Consider the following 19,462-nt stretch of genomic DNA (forward strand, 5'->3'; position numbering starts at 1 on the left):
CTTAGGTTAAGTGTGTAAGTGTTTTTTTTTCTCTCTCTTGTAAATGCTAGTAGAAGTAGTAGTCAGTCGTACTCATCAGCTGCACGCCACACACTATAGATGGGTAAAATGCAATTTTTGTCGGAATCGAGCTCGGAATCAGATTCTGTTTCGGAGTCGGAATCGGTTCCGGAAGCAGACTCGGAATCAGATAGTATCGCGTCTGACTTCCCGTCACTCAATCACACATTCGTTGGCACCCACCGACAAATTCCATCGATCATTCCGACGATCAATGTGTTATGCGATCAGTGTGTGTGTGTGTGTGGGAAATGAGTTTAAGAATCAATATATAAATGCCCTTGCAAACACGAGTGAACCAAAGGTTTTCTATCTTTCGCAAACAACAAGTGCGAGCAAAAACATACAAGAGTGTTAGCGATGTAAGTAGTGGGCAGACATATTAATAGTTGAGGTAAGCTGTTTTACTTCATCTTATTTCAAAGAACAGACACACAAGGTTAGTACCCACTTCTTTTCGGTATTTTTATAATGTTTGACATTTGTTTTATAGATTTGTGTGTTATCTTTTGTTCGGTTTCTTCGTGAAACTGCACTGTACAGAAAAAAGGAGAAGGTTGAAGTAAATGAAAAGTTGTAGAAAATTGCGTACATTTATAGTAAAATGCGAAAAAAAGAATAGAAAAAAACAGAGAAAAAGTAGATGGAAAAAGAGAAAAAAACCGAAAACGAAAAGAAAAGAGAAGCAAAAACACGCATCGACACGCGATTCCAAGCAATAGAATAATGATTAGTAGATTAGTGGAAGAAACATGAAAATACATGATTATAGGTTAATTAATCGCTAGGTATTACGAGCGCGCCAGAGACCCGGAAACCGGACGACACGACTCCCTAGTGACCTGTAGAGTGACCGAGTGCATGGGAGGTGGTGATGCCCTAACGATCGAAGATTCGAAAATGCGCCATCTTCTTTGTTTTCTTGATTTTTAGTGATGGGAAAACTTAAAGACGTAAATCAAAGCAAGCCGTATCTCGATGAATCATTTATGTTGGAGATCATTAAATTGGAATCACATCAAAGTCACCTGTGGAGCTGCTTCGGCATTTTTTTCTTCTTGAGCTTTTTAATTGACGATGAAGAGGGGGAGAAGATGTCATTATTGTGGAGTTTTCCACATTTTCGGGACTTTCGGGTTCGAGTCGGTTTGTTAGGGTCACACTTTCATGTCACGCAGGCTCCTCATCGGTTGCCGGAACGCCGTTTTAATGCGAAACTTGTGGCACCATAAAATAAAAGAATGAGAAATAAATTAAAACGCAATGATAGATGTTCAACCAATACACACACGCACGCTTTTTATTGCTATTATTTTGGCCTTTTAAAATTTAATTTTGTTACTTTTTAGACTTTATTCGGTAAGTAACTCACAAATCCACAAATCCTAACGGGCTCAGAGCCTACTACGACCTCAAAACAGCTCTTTGCAGCACTTAGCACACCAATCTCCCGCATGCGCATTTACGCCAAATCGCGATCCGTCCTTATCCGCAAACTTATCCGAAGACATTCGGTCGTCCAGAGCCTGCTGACTTCTGGCCATTAGCAATTTTAAGATGCGCCGTTTTAAGACCTTCCCTTTCCCAGTTGTTTGGAATCTGGTTCGCCGCGCAGTGCGCTTGTTAAGTGCTAGCTCGTTCAGATTTCTTCTACCAACCGGTGCGTGAATTGGGTATGCCTTTTTTCCACCCTCGCTGGAACTCTCCTCCATCTGCCCCCCCCCCCCCCCCCCCCCAACCAACCGCAAAACATGAACGCAATCGGGAAGGCCTTTAGTGATAAGGAGAAAGCGCGCCCGCCAGGCGTTCCAACAGGGGTTCCGCTCGGGGGTCAAATGGGCAACTCATACCCCCTTTTCTGCCCATCTCTCCCCTTGCAACTCTGCGTGACGGCATGCTGAAGGAACGCAGTACACCAACACACATACATGTTGGTGTGTTTGTGCGCTGTTCCGTTCCGGTTCGGTGAGTTTTCATGGGAAATGCGCCCGAAACGTTTTCCCCGTTTGTTACTTCTGCTGTTGCCGGTGGGTTGGAGCTTGCTGTTATTTCTTCTAGCGTTGGCGTCGGTTTCACTCCTATCTGGTCTCCCCCTCAACTCCCACCCCACCGTCGTTTCGCCTTTATCTTCTTTGCCACACTCATTTTCATGCCAATGCAAGCACGCGGGGAGAGCGTGTGTGAAGGAGAAAAAGATGATTTTCATTCCCGGAAGATAGTATAACCCTTTTTGAAGGGTGGCACTCTAACACCATCAAACGGATCGACCTGACGCCAATGCTGAAAGAAGAAAGGAAAAGAAAGAAAGAAAAAAGAATACCGAAACTGCACTCAATCCTATTTTACGACATTCTTAGACGAGGTGATGTTGATCCATTTTTTCGTTGAGTAATAAAAGGCTTCCATTTTTATCAGAAGAACAGCTGCTAAGACCTCTTTTTTCCCTCTCATTTGCATCCAGCCAAACACAAGAACGATAAGAAACAAGGAAAGAAAGCACACCGAAGAAAGCAGTGAAGCAAATGGAAATGAATGGCGGAAATCATTAACGGGGGAGCTTAACAAGCTTTATTATCTTGCGGAAATGTCGTAAATACGAACCTCGAACCTCGGTACCTGTTAGTGAAAAAAGAAGAAACGACGGTGAAAATTCTAAACCTATCTAGTCGGTCTATTTTGCTAGCGTCACTGGTACTTCATGTGTTTTGCCATTTTAACTGTAAACGTTTTGAAAACGGTGCCTTGTGTTGGTTTGTCTTATAGCTTTATAGTTCTTAAAGACTCTAGACTTTGTACTAGTTAATGCTTTTTAAAGGTAATAAGCAAAAGGAGTATAAAACAACGCGAAAAGTAGTAAATATTGTTGGTAACTTGTTAACAAGTGGATAGCAAAATGAATAACACAAAACTAAAAAATATTATCTTAGGTTTTATTCCAATTGGTCAAACAATGTTCATCTTCTCCTCATTCTCACACTGTTATTCACTCTCCTTTTGACCATAGCGTGCTTACTAGAAACTAAAATAAAAACTAAAACTCCCATTAAGCATAGAACCTTTCAAAGTGATCGTGTCGATACGCGAAAAGGCTTAGTGGTAACAAGTGCAATCGGAAGCAAGGAAAAGTGCATCAATAAGAAAAGGGACGCATGCAGGAGGTGAAAAGGAAAAGAGATAGAGAGGGAAAAAATGCGTAAAAAATGTAAATAAGAAGAAAAGGAAAACAAACACACACACAACATGAAAGAAATGTACTCGAGATGGAGAGAGTTACACATGAAGCCTTTGAAGATGCAAAAAGAAAAAAAACATCTACAAACACACATAGACACGTAATCTAAATCGTAAAAACAAGAGAAAACAGTAGGAAGGAAAGGAAAGAACAAGAGTGAAAGAAAGAGAAGCCGTATATAATGATGATAAAATTATAAATTAAATCGCATATTTAATTAATGCCAGCACAAGGGAGCAACAGGCAGCAGCGTGTTGTGTGATTTGGTTCGTTGGATGGCGGAGGAGAGAGGAGCGGTGGTGGGGGAGAGGATTGCGGGGATGATAAAGAGGGGAAAAAACAATCAAAATTTTCCCACGGTTTTCCACGGGTGGCCCGTGTGGCGTGTGGCGTATATGGTGCGGTTGTAGTAGTAACACACCCCAAAGGCTTTGATCTCGGCTTGATTGTGATTTTTCTCCTCTTTAATTCCATTGGAGGGAAGGGTGGGTAAGGTAGGGAGGGGCAGGGGACACTCGTATCAACACGTAAGGGGAAAGCTGGGAAGGAGGTTGGTTGTCCTGCTCTCGGAACACCTGGAACGAGGAAAAACGCATTTCGAAACGCAACGTAACGCAACACACCGTGGCGAGACTTAATCTGACCCGTGCACTCTAGATAAGTGGGTGAGGGAGGTGCGGCAAAGTGGCAACATGCCACAATTACCACCACCCGCGCCCGATGTACGCACCGGGACAGCTGAGATCTGAGGTAGCATTGGGTCCGTTAACATTGGAATTGGAAGGTGCACCTTCTCCGGCGTACTTCTGCCACGATCCAGGTGCAATGTGCTCAGAAGGGAGGTGGGGAGGGGGTTGTGCGGCAAAACATCCGTAACATGCGCAACATGTCCCGCACGCTTGTAGCGCTAACTTGCAAGCAGCAGCAAGCAGCAGCATCGCAGTCACCACCCACCCGAGCGCTGGTGGTGAAACCCACCGTTCAACCGAAAGGCCAAACATCATCCCGTCGGTAGAAAACACGCTGTAATGATACACTTTTGCGTTTATAATTAATACGAAACAGGGAATTCTTTCCTATCCGTGGGGAGTGCAGCCCGCTCGAGCCCGAGCCTCGAGGGGGGGGGGGGGGGGGGGGTTGGAGGATTAATGGACTTGAACGGTGGTTTGTAAAGAGATCTGTAACCTCGGAGAAGAAAAACAACGCTGGACCAAATTTCGCACACACACACGTACGTTTCATTAACCCGCTTCGCTTCATTCATGGCCCAGGTCGTGTGGTCGAGAGCTTTTCTTGGCAAATCAGGCGATATCAGGTTCGGGTACGATGGTAGAAGAAATCTTTTTAACACATTCGAACACCATCACCACCACGGTGTGTTAAGACAGCGGGGGAAAAAAAGCTAATTCGCCCTTTTACATGCGCCTGCTGCAACCTTTCGGGAAGTGGGCACATCCTCTCCAGATAAACCACTTGTTGCTTGTAACCTTGTTCCCACCGTACGAAGATGGCAAAAAAGGATCGATTCCGGGGAACCGATTGGGCATTCTGTGCCAGCAGAGAATTGTCCAGATCCAGATATTCGTACAAAAGTTCCGGGAGTTTCACATGGTAGATTACAAACAAACCCTTGTACCGAGTGTTGTAGCTAATGTGGCTAGGCTTTCGCTCGACTATCACATTACTGTAACCGGACATGATGTTTAGGGAAGCTGGAGAGAGAACTCTCTATTTCCCTGTGTTGTATTCATGATACCGATTGCCCGGGACACAAAACTGAATGGCAAGTTTTAAGTGAAAGTTCGGAGATTCTTGGAGAGTTTGGAAGCAAGCAAAACTTGCGTCCTAGAGCTTTTTTCATGAGGCCCAGACAGAGTTAGATCTTTCTATAAGAGCCTATTTGATTATAGGATTATTGGACGTATAGATCAATTCCCGAACGTTTTAAGGAGGCCTCTTCCAAAGACAGAGACACCATGAGGAAAGCTATCGTTACGCTGGTAGTTAGCTGTGGTAGCCAGTGGTGGATCTGCCTATAAGCGGACTGAGCGGCCACGTGGGGCCCCCACCCAGAGCTCCAAGGGATGCCTCGCCGATCTGGCAGACTCACCGTCCTGAGAAGTCTCGAAGGCCAGGGGACCTCTTCGATTAAGGGAGGCTTCGTCGACCAGGCGAAGCCTCGCTGGAGAGGGGAGCTTCACCGATCATGGAGCCTCACAGGTTAGGGTACCTCTTGTGCAAGGGAATCATGACCCCCCCCCCCTCCGAGAAGGGGCCACAGAAGGGCAAAATCCACCTCTGGTGGTAGTCCCAACATCCAAATTACTTGGTGCTTCCAAAGGTCCAAAAAACGCGACAGGACCGTTGATGAAATTCAATCCGTACCTTATGACCTAGTATGACCGTTAAGCCAACAGGAAGAAAATGTACGGGGTAAAGACAGTTTCGTTCATTCATCTCGAGAGTTATTGAAGCAAGCCTCTTGTCTACTTCTTTTTCTTCTTGGCTTAACAATCTAATAGGTCATGTTGGCAATTGACGTCCTCACTAAAGGGGTCCGGATGTGACTGAAACCCTTGAAGTTCTGCCGTTTGACGACCGGGGCCGCCTTTGCCTACTTTTCACGAATTAAAATTGCATAGAGACTTAGCCAAACAACTTCAATACCTTCATCAGGAAATGTCATCTCATGACGGGATTGTGATTTGGTGGAATGATTCCAGGGTTTTTCCAACATATCTTACTGCAAAATGTCCACACGATGAATAGTATTATGAGCATGCGATGGACTCCTGAACCACTTTGAAGCAATTTAATCATCAATTGTTTCTAGTCTTTTAGAAACAATTAAATGCATCTGATGATTGCAGAAAGATCAGAATGGTTTGTAGTAAAAAATAAAGAGATAGAATGTCAGGTTATCAAAAACTCATATAATCAAGGGATAGGTTGGATGATTCTTTCAAACAATTTGTTTTGTTGGTGTGTGAAGTGTGGAAACTTCAACGGATCACAAAGCTCTCTTGAAGCATCTTAAAGCTAACATAAAATCAAAATACAAATAATTCAAATGAAAATAGATAGCCACGCTAACGATTACAAGGACTCAAGGAGCTCAATGTCCTAGTTGTCAAATGACTTATTCAGTGATCAATTCTAACAGCCAATCTCCATATCCTAGTTATTAGTAGGAATGGAAAACTCACAGCTAAACCATCGACAAGTAATTACAAATCTCCTTCTGCATGTTCTATGTCCCCCGGGTCTGGTTAGACGTTTCAGTTCCACATCTCCCTCGAAATAAGACACCCGATCCAGGTAACCTCCCGGTATGCATGTAAGTTTATAGCACCGCATTACAACGGCCCAGCGATCGCCGGCCCGTTTCCATTCGATCGCCTTTTTCGACACGAGCACCCTCTAACGATCCCCTTGGTACAACCGTGCTCGGTAGCAGTAAATCTGTTCCGGTGGAAATTTATAGCCCTGCCGTGTCCTGTCCCTGATTCACCATAGCAGCAACGGGCAGCAGTCTTAACAAGCGGTGCAACAGTGAAATGGAAATGAGCAAAACGGTACCACCGGCTGGTCCGGTTGGTCAGATTTGTTTCGTGTCATGGCACCCGCTCGTTTTACTGTGTGATCTACGCAAGATATTTCAGCGAGGCTCCTCCACCCCCCTAACTGAGATCCCCGTTACGGTATGTATGGTATGGCGTGGATGCGAGGATCGTTTCCGCCCGCCCGCGGATCGTAGTAGAACCGAGCCCGTGCCCGATGCGTGGCAAAAATGCCAACCGTGTGCGATCGATGGAATTACACCGCGACAGAGTTTCGGTCGTAAGTTGTGATCCGCCTCGATATGGTCTCGATCAAACTGTACCGTACCGACCGCTCATACTCTCGATGTTACTTGCCTAGTCTTGGAGGCCATTTTGATTTCCGGTGCACCACGCAACCGGTCAGCACCGCCTAGGCGTTTAATGATATAATATATTCTACATTTTTGCGATTAAATTTAACCGTCCGGTTTGACAATAAATTGTCGACAAACTGTCTTATCGGGCGCATGCCAACTTCGCAACCGGTACACACTTTAATGCGTAATGCGGGCTGTACTGGCGACTGATCGGTCCACTCCAGGATCCCCTCGTCCAACCATCCGGGCGCAGTTTTTTTCCGATGACATTGCGACTTTGATACTCGCAAGCGCGCGCGCGCAGAAATCACTGAATTAAAACGATACGAGCATCCGCTGGCCCGGCGGCTCGTGACTTCGTTCTAGTCTGAAGCCGCTGCAGTAGTCAACGAGAGCCTTTCGAGAGCTCGAGTGTCATCTCCATTGGGCCATCGCGTATCTCGGTACGGTGCGGCAAATGTCGCCTTTGTCGAGCCAAAGACAAGCGCTCGAGGTACAGAATAAAATCCAGTCCACCAACGTGTAGTTCCCCTTTGCTTCCCCGTCGTACCGTGCAGGATTATTAAAATTGTCCAATACCCGCAGCATTACGCGGTGCGCAATCGTCTTCACCACGTCTGCAGGTGGCGGGAAAGCGGAGCAAAGCAGGAGAACAAGCAGGAAACAGCGAATGGATGCAAATCTGCCGCCCGGTATCGGAATCGGCTTCGGCGTCAAAGTCGCAGGATTGGAAATTAAATTTGCTCAAAGAAATCGACCGACTCAGACAGGGTCGGACGCTTCAGTGCCGAGTGGATCTTCACGCTCCCTTGCACTACGGCCCAGCGGTGTGCATCTGCATCTTTGCTGCTTGCGGTGCTTCGGTGTTCCAGGAAAACTGTCGGAACCGACTGGTCGGTTGGCGAGCAATGCATGAGATGCAGCCGCTCACACATATATGCACGGTGGATGCAAAGCTCGCAACGGTTGCCGGCACACACCGGTGACATCAACAAACGACGCTGGGACGTTGACGATAATGTTTTGGCAGGGTCGTCGAATAACGGGGCGAACGCAAACGATAACAAGCGAGCAAGCAGCGAGGATGGGAAGAATCTCTGGTTTTACAGTGTGGTGTGCAGCTTTTTTTATTTGGAAAACATCGATTTGAATTCGATTTATGTTCAACGAGGAGCTTTACTTTATCCATTTTCGTTTTTATCAGTAAGGAACCCTCTTCAGAGCCCTTTACTTATAGTATTTCCCAATAGATGTCTCTACAGCGAAGGCTGAGAGCATTGAAGATTGTCAACTTTCAAGAGCAGTTTTCCAATAAATTTAGGTCTCATCCAACAGCATATTCTACAAGATTTCTGTGTATAAACCGTAACCACCATAACGATTAACGAATTAAGTTGCTGAGCATACTAAGTGAAAAATGTTGCCTTTTATGACCCTGAAGGCCCTTCTTTAAAACCATAGTTCCTAATGTAAAGACAATTTAAGGAAGATTATTACTCCGCATTTTTTGGGACTTCATAAACTTTATATACTATTTTACTTACTAAATTTTACTTCTCACTGTAGTGAGATGACTGAGATAATGTTGCCTAGGTTGCGTTTAAATTAGGTCATTCGTATTTCAAATCGTTAAATCTAGATGACGATTATCAGCAAAGCACTGAATTTGAGCAATTTTCTGTATCATTAATTAACTTCTTCTTCAGGAGAAAAACCTCGAGAAGTCTTGACCTGACATATTAGGCATTTTTGACCCAAAAATCAGTCCTGCGTAAAAGAGCTTTTTTGCCAATTGTATACACGCACAAAATTATCCTCAAAACGACCGTAATCTCACCTGTAAGTCCCAATTCGTATGCATGACTTAGTACAAATATTTTCTCATTCTCAGTTTATTCTGCTGTCCCAGAGGCATTACTATACTTTAAGAATATTCTAATAAGCAGAAAGTTTTAAACGATCCCGCACCAATATCCGTACAAAACACACTCATCGATTTCCACCAAACATCCGTACACCACTGTGTATACTCTATCTCACCGCACGTCGCGCGTTTTGAATTAGTTTGCAAAATACCCAACCGTACCGCGCTTTCGATTTCTTTAAAAATCCAATAAAAATCCACTGGACACGGACACGGTACTGGCTGGCATGCGCTGGAAGGAATACCGCGGAAGAAGGGCGGCAGCGCGATCTGCCTATGTAGAGCAGATCGCCACGGCTCGTCCTGCCCATCCTGTCCAGCAGTTTTGCCGATTCAATATCATTCGATGTCGATCGGCAAGCCAAGTGACGGCAGTTGCAGTTGTTGGTGTTTTTCGTTTTTCGATAGAAGCACCTTTTTTAGGGTTGAATCTTTGGGGACTTTCAAGTCTCCCTGCTGTTTCGGTTTTTGCAGCACAACCATTCACCCTCACCCTGCACACGGTCATGGGATTTTATTTATCCTCGCCTCTTTTTTTTTTTTTGCTTGCTTCTCCTGTTTCGTTTGAAGTCGTTATGCACGGTTATCCCGTTGCTGCTGCTGCTGCTGCTGCGGGATTCAATTGGGTTGTCTTCTTCGGAAGTCCGTTTTCGGTTCCGTGTGCAAAATTATGCGCTTCTTATGCTACGCTGTCAAACGGCCGGACCCCCATTCCATCCCGGCAAGTCTTCTTATGCTTATCATCGGCACCAACAAAAAAGAGAAAAAGAGAGAGAGAGAGAGGAAAATAAGCGAAAAAGCCAAAACGCAAGTAAATACACCGAAGATGCGGATCGGTGGCACAAAAAAGGGCCTAACCACGCGTGACATCTACCACCACGCTTTGCTGTTCGATTTTTCCGCGATTATCGCGAGCCCTACCATGCGATCCTCTTTCGCTCTCCCTGATCGACCCCACTGATTCTTCCTGTCGCGCCACGATGTTTTATGCATGAGCCCGATATAAACATTAATAAGTGTCAAAGTTTTTATTTCTTTTATACCTTTACCGCGACGTTTCGATGACTACGAGTGTGTGTGTGTCTGTGTGTGTGTGTGTGTGTGTAGGGAGGTTTTGTTTCCCCCCCCCCCCCCCCCTATCGGTGTTTTTTTTTTTTTTTTTTTTTTTTTTTTTTTTTTTTTTTTATACAAGGAGTTTAAAATCTTCATAAAGACACCTGGTGAGGCGACATGGGATTTTTACCCAGTAAAAAACTCTCCTTGGACCCTATGCACCCTCCCACGGGATCACCTCGCGGTATTACTTCATGGGAGGGGCAGTGCTGTGCACTTAGTCTGACTAATACGCGCTAGCAACTATAACACTCTCGTTCACTACACAAACGTTCACAGACATTTACGGACATTCACTATACAAACAGCACACCATTTAACACTGAACGCTTAATGCTTAGGCACGACTATGTAGCTGGTCGTCTTTCCACCACTGCTGCAGTTTGGACGTTATCAGCCGCATCGTTGTTGACGCTGCTTCCCACAACTCCCTGCTCTGCAGCATCAGCTGCACCAGGTTCGACTGGCTCACCTCTGTACCGCATATGCCGTTCAGCTGCTGCCGTTCTGCGCTGAATCTTGGGCAGCGGAACATGACATGTTCTGCCGTCTCGTCTGCATCCGGACACGCTGGACATTGAGGTGAAGACGTGTGCCGAAACCTGTACAGGTAGTGCCTAAAACAGCCATGGCCAGAAAGTATCTGGGTGACAAAGAAGTCCACGTCACCGTGCTTCCTATCCAACCATGCTGCTATATCAGGGATCAGCGTGTGTGTCCACCTACCGTTCACAGCGTTGGACCAGCTGTTCTGCCACATCCTGATGGAGTTCGCCCTCGCAGCCTTTCTAGCAGCTCCCGCGTTGGGTTCCCCCGTACGTGCAATTTGGAAGCACTCTGAGTCCTCCTCGAGCGTTATGCACACAGGCGTCAACCCAGCAATCACGCAAACTGCTTCGTACGAGATCGTACGATAGGCGCTAGCGACTCGCATAGCCAGCCGCCTATGTATTTTGTTCACTGCGTCTTGGTGCTGCTTCTGCTGCAAAATGTGCGCCCAAACTGGCGCACCATATCTCAACACTGAAGTGGCTACGTTGCAATGAAGTCGTCTTATTCTGCTGCTTGCTCCTCCAATATTGGGCATGAAGGACGCCAACGCGTTGAATATTTTCATCGCTTTCGTGCAGGACTCCTCAAGGTGTTTCTTGAAGTTTAAACGATCATCGATGGTAACTCCAAGGTACCTGAGGTGTCGTACAGATTCGATGTTGCTCGAGCCAACTCGTATCGTCGCCTTCTGCACTTCTTTATGGCTGCTAATGATGATAAACTCAGTTTTCGAGTGAGCTATCTGGAGATGAGCCTCCCGCATCCATGCATCGATCGTACCGACCGCTTCAGTAGCCAACACTTCAACCTCTTCTATCGACTCCCCGGTGACTGTCAGTGCGATGTCGTCTGCAAATCCGGTGAGCTCTGCTCCGGGCGGGAGTGAGAGAGTAAGCACTGCGTCATACATGGCGTTCCATAGAGTGGGACCGAGAACTGAGCCCTGCGGAACGCCAGCGGTTATTTTGGCTGTTTTCGGCCCTTCTTCCGTGTCGTACAGCAGAACTCGTTCGTCGAGATAACTCCTTAGCAGCCTACACAGGTACGGGGGAACCTTCATGCGATCCAGCGCCATCGCAATTGCTGCCCAGCTTGCACTGTTGAAGGCATTCTTAACATCAATTGTGATGACGGCACAGTAGCGAGCTCCACCTCTCTTCCGTTTGAACGCGGCCTCGCCTCTTTTCAGCACAGCTAACATGGCGTCGACCGTTGACCTCCCCTTCCGAAATCCGTACTGCCTCTCTGAAAGGCCGTGTCGTCCTTCAGTGTAGACAGCCAAGCGATCCAGGATTGGAATCTCTTGTGCCTTAGCCAGGGAGTCGACGAGTCCCAATGGCCTAAGGGCTGACGGATCGCCTGCTGGTTTACCCGGCTTTGGAATCAACACCAGTTTCTGCTTCTTCCAAAATGCTGGAAATTGTCCTGTCGATAGAGGACACTGAAGCACCGTTCGAAAAACCTCGGGGTAGGCCTGCATCGCTGCCTTCACTGCCTCGTTGGGGATGCCATCAGGACCGGGTGCTTTCCCAGGTTTGAGGCGGTCCGCTAGCTTCAGGATCTCGGCCGTTGTTATATGCTCTGCTTCTGTCTCCGGTGTATTGAACGTTGAGCTTAATACCGGAGGATCGTGGGTGGGGAACAGCTGCTCTACAATCTCCTTAAGTTTTGAAGGGCTGCGCTCGACCGGCTCGCGACTGCTTTTCACCTTGTGCATAATTGTTTTGTATGCAAAACCCCAGGGTTTATGGGCGATCTCTGCACAGAGCTCAAGGAAGCAGCGTCGTTTACTCGCCTTTATTTCGCGTTTCAGATTTGATCTGGCCGTAACGTAGTCGACTCGCAACCGCTCTCTGATCGCAGGACTTGTCTCACGTTGTAGCTTTCTCCGGGATGCGATGCACTCGGCACGCTGAATTTTGATGCTGTCGTTCCACCAATACACGGGAGCCCGCCTACAGCCAGCAAAATTCCTCCTCGGCATCGTTGCATCACAGGCCCCTGCCAGAGCGGATACCAACTCTTGGGCGTTCTGCACCTCTCCGAAGCCGCCAAAGCTTAGAGCCTCCACAAACAGTTCCTCGTCGAAGAATTGTAGTCTCCAACCACGAGTGCTTACAGAGGGCCATTGGGTCGGCTGCCTTTTTCTTCCGACGGTGTACCGAATCACACGGTGGTCGCTGAGCGTGTAGGTATCACCCACTCTCCAGTTCAGGTCACGCGATAGTACTGGGCTGCAGAACGTGATGTCCACAATAGAGGACCTATCGTTTCTGGTGAACGTTGGTACGGAGCCAACATTACCCAACACGAGATTCAAGCGGGCGAAGCTCTCCAAAACCGCATCGCCCCTGCTGTTTGTGTGCCTGCTGCCCCACTCAACCGCCCAGGCATTAAAATCTCCCGCAATCACCACCGTATTTCGTCCACAGAGTTCCGATGTGAGGTTGTCTAGCATTGTTTCGAACCTCTGCTCATCCCAGCTTGGGGGAGCGTAGCAGCTGCAGAAACAAATGCTGTTGATTTCTGCAATCACAAAACCCTCGTAGGTCGAAGAGACCACCTTCTGGATGGGATATTTTCCCGCCGCGCAGATTACGGCCATCCCCGTCTTGTCTGATACCCAATTGTTATTGCCATTTGGTTTCCGATATGGCTCCGACAAGATGGCAACATCTCCTTTCTCCTCGCGCATCGTCTGCCACAGTAGATCCTGCGCAGCCTCGCAGTGGTTCAGATTTGCTTGTACTATTTCCATGCTTTTCTTGCAGCCATGCAGTACATTCCTCCGACTTGGTGCGCGTTGTTGTCAGGAGCACACACCAGGCATAAGGCTGGTTTTACGCAAGTGCGGGCCTGATGTCCCTTATCTCCGCAGCGAAGACAGTTGTCCCTTCTGTCAGGACCCTTGCAATCCCGCTGGACATGGTTGAACTCCCAGCAGCGGAAACACCTCCTTGTTTGGGGGAGGATGCGGACACGGCAGATAGACCAGTCTATCTCCACTTCACCGGCTGCAGCCACTAGCGATGCTGCCTTAGCAGGCATCTTTATGTAGGCTGTTCGTGTCCCGTTAAAAGCTGGCTTTATTCTTGTTTCCAGCCGAACATTGCCAAGCTCGAATCTCTTCCGCAAAACACCCTCTACCATTTCCGTGGTTGTCACCTCGTCTATGTCGCGACATTCAATAGTCGCGTCATTTCCGCGAACGGTGACCTGGCCGACTTCTCCTATCGAATCCTGCAGAAGATCCTTGTAGTCAGCTCCACATGCAGTATCCTCTGTCTTCAGTTCAAAGATCATGTTGCCCTCCCTGGAGCGCCTGATCTTCGATACTTGCTTTGCTAGCGTTTTGAGCTTGGGATCTGCTTTCACCTTCTGGAGAACTGATGCGTAGGACTCCTTATCGTTTAGCCCAACCATGATCGCCTCCGTCTTCGGCCGTGTAGTCTTTCTCGGCTTGGGCTCAATGCCAATATGCCCAGTTGGTGTTTTTGCTGCATTTTCGCCGGTATGAATCGCCCTCTGCTGCTTTCGTTTCACTACTGTAGTCCATCGTTCTTGGAGCACAGTTTTGTTTTCAGGCTTTGTTGCCTCACCTTTTTTCTGCTTCTTTTGTGCTTCCTCTTCCTCCTCCGCTTCCGGCGTTCGGTCTTTCATGCCCCTTTTAGACCCTCCCACTAACGGAAAGAAGGGTGTAGAAGGTAGGCTTCTAGCGTCTCGAGCCTCGCTGAGTGCCTTTTCTGCCTTTTCCGCCCGTAACCTCCAAGTGAGCAGGTCACTTTCTACACGGCTAAGGGATGCCAAGATCTTCACCGCCATTTTCTTAATGGGAGCATGGACGTTGTTGCGATCCTTTGTGAAAAGGTGCAATTCCTTGGCAGTCTCCAGGGCTTCCTGCAGATCCATGTTTTTTTGGAAAGCCTGGCTCAGCGGAACACGCGATAATGGCTCAGTCCTCTGAACATGGTTTCCTTCGTCACGGCTTACAATTTGCACGGAATCATCTGCAGGCATCTTGCTGTACGATTCCAGCACAACCAGTTCTCCTTCTACAGCACAAGTTGGCTTACCTGCCACACCACCTTCATCTCCAGTTTCTACTGCATCCTGCTGGGCATCTCCTACCGGTGGTGATCGTACGGTTTTATTGCTCCTCCCAAAGAAGGAGGTAATACCCAAAGGATTTGGGTGATTCGCGCCGTGGTTGCTCATCACATTTGGGATGCTTGATCGCGCTTCGTGGATATGAGCCTTAAGCACTGACACTTAACGTTTACGGCACCCACACTGGACGCTCTCAGGACACTCACTCTCACAGGACACTCACACTCTCAGGACACTCACAAGGCACTAAGTTGCTAGCGCGCACGCATACGTTCACTTTGGGTCTTGACCCACCTCACTTAGTCACAGCTCAGGCTACCGCTAGTGTGCGTGATGGGTCTTGCTTTCGAAGCTGTTTTCACTTACACAAGCGCAGTATGATCAGTGTGTGCTTGCTTAGATATGGACGCAACTGACGCTAATCCATTGACTGAAAACTAACGAAAACATAGCGCACACTCCAGTCACTAACGTCGCACAGCCACACAGAAAGTCGCACTCGGGCACTTAACAAACAACAAACTCCCCGCGCAACTGATGGTAGATCAGTTGTTTGGCGCACAACAGGTGTCTCTGTGTCGTCAACAACCTCCTATCGGTGTGTCCTTAACGTACGTACCGAGTCTGTCTGTCTCCGGCAGCGTTCGAGGACCATTCACTTGACAACGATGGGTCGAAGTCGAAGAGGCATTTTGTGGAGACAGCAACAGTGCGCGCGCGAGATAAGTTATCCTGTGCGGGCGATGTTCGATGTCCGAGTTCCGATTTCGACTTGTCATTATTCCTAGAATTTACGCGTGCTGAAGTTCGATTTGATTTTCGCAAAATGGGCGTCCAATTTTCCTGATGAATTATTATCTATTATGAAGATGAAGAGTATTCCATTTTCTTGCCCGTCTGGTGCTTGCTTGGCTCATCTTAAGCGACCTCATCGTCCAAGGTTTTGCCGACCAGATTTTTGCAAACTTTAACGATCAACTATACCCTCTTACACTCTCATCACCTTCAGCAGCGAGTTTGAAGCCGACCGGTAACAAAAACCGATTAAACTTAAAAGCTTCCAATGCACCTGTGTTGCAGCTTCAACTCCCAGCTTGACTTCCCTTGAACCGTAATGTGCAAATATTGCAACGAAATAAGGCAAACATCTGAGCAAGCCTCCGGCCACCAAAGCTAACCTTCAAACTGACTGCTAACGGTGCAACGGTTATTAAATCAGCGAACAAATTATCACGCCAATTTCGAAAAAAAAACCCTCCCCATTTTCCATTCTCCACCTCCTACCCAGTCCGGTTGTCGGCCAGCTCAACCCGGGAAAGTGTCCCGGCGTTAACGCGCATTTCCATTCTTTTCGGTTGAAGTGAAAACTGAAAACTGGCGCAACGTTTACTCGGAATTGGCCGAATGTCACCGGCCGACCGCCCAAACTCCGCACACAATGGGATTGATTTGAATTTTTCCCAAAATAAACCATTCCCCGACGGGTAAGGGCGATGGCGCTGTGACGATGACCCTTCTGCTGTGGGGGCTTTTCTTTTTGGTCGGGATGGCCTTCAGCAACGAGCTTCTACACGAAGATTGCGTACATTTGGCACCTTCTGTTGGAAAAATGGAATGGCCGAAGGGGGTCAAATTTCATTTTTACCGTTTTTTGTGTGTGGCTGTGTCTCCACGCTAGAATATGTCAGATGAGTGCGCGACCACTTTCCAACAGGTGCGCTTTAACGATGCAGAGCATTTTAGCATTAAACCTCACTCAACTCCTCCTTCAGACACCTCCTCCCCTCCCTCTACAGTCCCTCCTCATCCCCTCTTTTTTTGGAGGCTGTAACTGGGCGTAAGCTTTTAGCAAAACGACCCATGCCGAGAGTTGCGTGCGTGCAGTACGCGCGAGAAACCCACGACAGCCCTGGAGACCACGAGAAGGGAAAATTAAAATTCAAGAGCAGTCCGGACGATATCTATCTTAATGAATGAATTATAAATCCATTATTTATTTTTATTGCCAAACGAAGAACGGCGGCGTCAGTGATGGGGTGATGGTGGCGTTGACCAAACGTGTCAGTCCAGGACGATTTAAACGGGCGAGTGACAAGTAACCCCTCAGCGCTAAGTTGAGCCTCGGTTGACTTGGGTGTGCAAATTTTAAGGCAGTTGGGAAAGAGCTGTTGGTTGACCCCCGGTGGCTTAAAAAGCTCTTCGAATAAGTTATGATTTGGAGGTAAGCTTGATCTGATATGAGGTCGATAAAAAGCTGTTAAAGAGAGACAATCGGAGATTTCTGTGACAGGTTTGTAAAGGCCCATGCATGTGTGCTTTACCTTTTTCGTCTGATTTTTTTAGCAAAAATGTTCATTATAATAGTTGAATTGGGATGGATTCTGGCATTAACAGGCCCTGTGTTGAGGTTCTTGAAGCTTTTAGGACCAAACGTATGACAAAGTCCTTACTCGATGATACTCTTTGGGCAACGAGGCTTCTTAGATACTATTGTAACGTCTTCGAAGTTTTTTGGAAGAAAATACTCTTTGGCAGATGAGGTTGGTAGACCATGTGTCTCGGTAGACGACTTCCTTTGAAAGACAAGGCCTGTAATGCGATGAGTTTCCTTAGAAGAGGAGATCTTTTGATAGAAGAAACCCAGGAATGATAAAGAACTTTGTTAAGTCTTTGATAGCGAGATCTTCTGAATGACGAAGCCCCCGGTTTCTTCCGTTGGGACATGTTCATAAATCGTTCACGTCTGCGTATCTTACCTTGATCAGCAATGGTTATATCATCTTCACCTGAATAACTTAGTACTTTGATATGAATGAACTTAATGTAAAAAATGCTACTACACAAATAACTACGCTAAGAAAAGCAAAAACACAAATCGAATTTCCGCTTTCGAAGCTGTATCGCTAAATGATAATTAAAGAAACAGATGTATTTTAAAACGTTATCTTAAATTATTGCCATGTGCATCCTTCGCCTCATGCATCCTACCACAGGAACAAGTTCATTAACATGTTCAACAACATGCTAAAAGCGTTCTTTAACCACACGCACGCACTCCTCGGCGATCCTCGGGGAGGGCACGGTAACAACAGAAAATCTCCTTCGACTCGATTCCTTCGCACGATGCCTTTCGCACTGCCGATTATCAGCCGACGCGATCGGTAAACATGAGCAAAAAGCGATGCATCATCATAAGGCACGGTCAGTGCCACGGATTCTGGCCCTCTTCGGGGGGGCAAAACAACCAACAACCATGATGTGCCCCGGGCCTTTATCGCACGAGAAGGAGGTGCCAACAAAGACATAAATGTATGCATAAAAGTGCGAAAACCGTTCGAACTCCGCTTCCAAAAGGGCTTCGAAGATATGTTCCCCCCCCCTCCTTTTGTGTGTGTGTGTGTGTGTGTTGGCTGTGGAAGATCAGTTTCAGAGTCCGCTTTCCAACATCGCGCTAGGGCGGCACCGATACTGACGTTTTGCATTGATAAATGTTTTCCACTACGGCCCACTTTGAGGTTATGGGTTTTTTTGGTGATGGAGCTGTGAGGAGAGAGAAAGGAACGGAGGGGCGGGGGGAGAGCATTTTGCTTTATTTGAATTCCCGCCCGGGATGGTTTAATCTTCGATCGGTCGGCGGAAGAATTTGTAGGTTTGTTTGATTTTTGTCCGATTATGGCATTTTGCTATCGCATTTATATGGGTGGGTTGAAGGTTTACAGCAGGTGATTCTGTAAAGGATAGTGGATTGCTTTGATAAATCGTGTTGAGGTGCGATGTGAAGATTTGTACAGCTAAATGTCATATGTTGGTTCAATCCTGCGTGTATTGCAATTTAAAAAATAACGAAAAAATATTCAAACTACAAAAAACTACCAGCTAGTTCACCAGAAATCCTGCTTGTCTTGGCTGACTTTAGACCATAAGCAGCACCAAAATATGCAGCACCTTTCACTAGCACACCCATACAAAACATCCACAAAAAGCACCCATTGAAAGTGTCCATCTCGTGACGAGTGGTGCAAAAAGACAGCAAACTGCTCAGAAAAAAAATGGGCTAACAGTTTGTGCCGGGACAAGTGGAAACGATCCATCATTTTAAGGTGGCATGATAAGTTTAGCCGACACGGAAAAGAAGCAAGTAATGGAGAGCAAAAAAAAACACATCACCCCCATGGTCATAGGGGCAAGAAGAAGTTCACCTGTATCCATATCGTTAGCATACTTCTGCAACGTACTGCATGCAAGCGTACCGGTAAGGTTAAGTAGACTAATGTGGGGCCGTACGTCTAAGACAAGGGAAGCGTTCGCGCAGTAACAAAACCTTAGCTGCCGTGTGTGTGTGGCTGTCGCAAGAGGGAGTAGCATAGGTGTTGAACTCTGGCTCCATCGAACCCCCCTTTTTGCTTGTGCGAGGGTGAAGATGTCGAAATGAGTACCCTATTTGCAATCTCAACTTTGCAGGCGCTGGAGTTGCGCGATTAGTACTTTGCTTTGCTCCATATTTCATAGCTTCTTTCCGGTTTGGAGCACTAACACTGGACTGGTGGTTGAGACC

General features: G+C 47.0%; 1 protein-coding gene across 1 annotated transcript in view; it reads left to right on the top strand.

Moving 5' to 3' along the window:
• Positions 1-19,462, top strand: part of LOC126568516 (transmembrane protein 222) — a 482,151-nt gene that overhangs the window by 77,675 nt on the left and 385,014 nt on the right. The gene's annotated exons all lie outside the window — the stretch shown is intronic.

This window comes from Anopheles maculipalpis, chromosome 2RL, assembly GCF_943734695.1.
Source record: "Anopheles maculipalpis chromosome 2RL, idAnoMacuDA_375_x, whole genome shotgun sequence".
Classification (NCBI taxonomy): domain Eukaryota; kingdom Metazoa; phylum Arthropoda; class Insecta; order Diptera; family Culicidae; genus Anopheles; species Anopheles maculipalpis.